At 43.8% G+C, this 2,500-nt stretch overlaps 1 non-coding gene and 8 pseudogenes across 1 annotated transcript; all 9 read left to right on the forward strand.

The window, feature by feature from the left end:
- LOC142125924 (5S ribosomal RNA) overlaps positions 1 to 54 on the forward strand; it is a 119-nt pseudogene extending 65 nt beyond the window's left edge.
- Positions 55 to 132: 78 nt separating this feature from the next.
- LOC142125855 (5S ribosomal RNA) lies at positions 133 to 251 on the forward strand (annotated as a pseudogene).
- Positions 252 to 536: 285 nt separating this feature from the next.
- LOC142125845 (5S ribosomal RNA) lies at positions 537 to 656 on the forward strand (annotated as a pseudogene).
- Positions 657 to 739: 83 nt separating this feature from the next.
- LOC142125366 (5S ribosomal RNA) lies at positions 740 to 858 on the forward strand (annotated as a pseudogene).
- A 284-nt stretch (positions 859 to 1,142) lies between these two features.
- On the forward strand, positions 1,143 to 1,256 carry LOC142125362 (5S ribosomal RNA; annotated as a pseudogene).
- Positions 1,257 to 1,540: 284 nt separating this feature from the next.
- Positions 1,541 to 1,659, forward strand: LOC142125882 (5S ribosomal RNA; annotated as a pseudogene).
- Positions 1,660 to 1,942: 283 nt separating this feature from the next.
- LOC142125682 (5S ribosomal RNA) lies at positions 1,943 to 2,061 on the forward strand (annotated as a pseudogene).
- An 84-nt stretch (positions 2,062 to 2,145) lies between these two features.
- LOC142125403 (5S ribosomal RNA) lies at positions 2,146 to 2,264 on the forward strand. Its single transcript, XR_012684878.1, has one exon. It is a non-coding gene; the product is annotated as a 5S ribosomal RNA (ribosomal RNA).
- Positions 2,265 to 2,348: 84 nt separating this feature from the next.
- Positions 2,349 to 2,467, forward strand: LOC142125370 (5S ribosomal RNA; annotated as a pseudogene).
- Positions 2,468 to 2,500: the final 33 nt, after the last annotated feature.

Raw genomic sequence — 2,500 nt, forward strand, 5'->3', positions numbered from 1 at the left:
GCCTGGTTAGTACTTGAATGGGAGACCACTTGGGAATATCAGGTGCTGTATGCTTTTTTTTTTCTCTTGTTCCGACTTCCTTCAATGCTGGTTTTGAGATGTATAAGAGATGTAGGTCATTAAGAAACTAATACCTACAGCCACACCACCCTGAACATGCCCAATCTCATCTGAGTTTAGAAGCTAAGCAGGGTCAGGCCTGCTTAGTACTTGGATGGGAGACCACCTAGGAATACCAGGTGCTGTAAGCCTATTTTTTTATTTTCTCTTGTTCCAGCTGCCTTCAATGCTGGTTTTGAGATGTATAAGAGATGTAGGTCATTAAGAAACTAAAACCTACAGCCACACCACCCTGAACATGCCCAATCTCGTCTGATCTTGTAAGCTAAGCAGGGCCATGCCTTCTTAGTACTTGGGTGGGAGACCACCTGGGATTACCAGATGCAGTAGGTTTTTTTTTAAATTTTCTCTTGTTACGGCTTCCTTCAATGCTGGTTATGAGATGTATAAGAGATGTAGGTTATTAGGAAACCAATACCTACAGCCACACCACCCTGAACATGCCTAATCTCGTCTGATCTTGAAAGCTAAGCAGTGCCGGGCCTGGTTAGTACTTGGAAAGGGAGACCACCTGGGAATATCAGGTGTTGTAGGTTTTTTTTTTTATTTTCTCTTGTTCCAGCTTCCTTCAATGCTGGTTTTGAGATGTATAAGAGATGTAGGTCATTAGAAAATCAATACCTACAGCCACAACACACTGAACAAGCCTTATCTCATCTGATCTTGGAAGCTAAGCTGTGCCGGACCTGGTTAGTACTTGGATGGGAGACCACCTGCGAATATTAGGTGCAGTAGGCCTTTTTTTTTTTTTTCTCTTGTTCCGGCTTCCGTCAATGCTGGTTTTGAGATGTATAAGAGATGTAGGTCATTAGGAAACCAATACCTACAGCCACACCCCCATAAACAAGCCCAGTTTCGTCTGATCTTGGAAGCTAAGCAGGGCCGGTCTGGTTAGTACTTGGGTGGGAGCCCACCTAGGAATACAAGGTGCTGTAGTCCTTTTTTTTTATTTTCTCTTGTTCCAGCTTCCTTCAATGCTGGTGTTGAGATTTATAAGAGATGTAGGTCATTAGAAAACCAATACCTACAGCCACAGCACCCTGAACAAGCCCAATCTCGTCTGATCTTGGAAGCTGTGCCGGGCCTGGTTAGTACTTGGATGGGAGACCACCTGGGAATACCAGGTGCTGTAGGCTTTTTTTTTTTATTTTCTCTTGTTCCTGCTTCCTTCAATGCAGGTTTTGAGATGTATAAGAGATGTAGGTCATTAGGAAACTAATACCTACAGCCACACCACCCTGAACAAGCCCAATCTTGTCTGATCTTGGAAGCTAAGCTGCGCCAGGCCTGGTTATTACTTGGATGGGAGACCACCTGGGAATATCAGGCACAGTAGGCCTATTTTTTTTTTCTCTTGTTTCGGCTTCCTTCAATGCTGGTTTTGAGATGTATAAGAGATATAGGTCATTAGGAAACTAATACCTACAGCCACACCACCCTGAACATGCCCAATCATGTCTGAGTTTGGAAGCTAAGCAGTGTCGGGCTTGGTTAGTACTTGGATGGGAGACCACCTAGGAATACATGGTGCTGTAGGCCTTTTTTTTTTTTTTTTCTCTTGTTCCGACTTCCTTCACTGCTGGTTTTGAGATATATAAGAGATGTAGGTAATTTAGAAATCAATACCTACAGCCACACCACCCTGAAAAAGCCCAATCTCGTCTGATCTTGAAAGCTGAGCAGGGCAGGTACTGGTTAGTACTTGGATGGGAGACCAACTGGGATTATTAGGTGCAGTTGGCATTTTTTTTTTCTCTTGTTCCTGCGTCCTTCAATGCTGGTTTTGAGATGTATAAGAGATGTAGGTCATTAAGAAACTAAAACCTACAGCCACACCACCCTGAACATGCCCAATCTCATCTGATCTTGGAAGCTAAGAAGGGCTGGGCCTGGTTAGTACTTTGATGGGAGACCACCTGGGAATACCAAATGCTGTAGGCCTTTCTTTTTTATTTTCTCTTGTTCCGACTTCCTTCAATGCTGGTTTTGAGATGTATAAGAGATGTAGGTCATTAGAAAAACAATACCTACAGCCACACCACCCTGAACAAGCCCAATCTCATCTGATCTTGGAAGCTAAGCAGCGCTGGGCCTGGTTAGTACTTGGATGGGAGACCACCTGGGAATACCAGGTGCTGTAGGCAATTTTTTTTTATTTTCTCTTCTTCCGACTTCCTTCAATGCTGGTTTTGAGATGTATAAGAGATGTAGGTCATTAGGAAATCAATATCTACAGCCACACCACCCTGAACAAGCCCAATCTTGTCTGATCTTCAAAGCTAAGCAGGGCCAGGCCTGGTTAGTAGTTGGATGGGAGACCACCTGGGAATACCAGGTGCTTTAGGCAATTTTTTTTTTATTTTCTCTTGTTCCGGCTTCC

This window comes from Mixophyes fleayi, unplaced genomic scaffold (genome assembly GCF_038048845.1).
Source record: "Mixophyes fleayi isolate aMixFle1 unplaced genomic scaffold, aMixFle1.hap1 Scaffold_260, whole genome shotgun sequence".
Classification (NCBI taxonomy): domain Eukaryota; kingdom Metazoa; phylum Chordata; class Amphibia; order Anura; family Limnodynastidae; genus Mixophyes; species Mixophyes fleayi.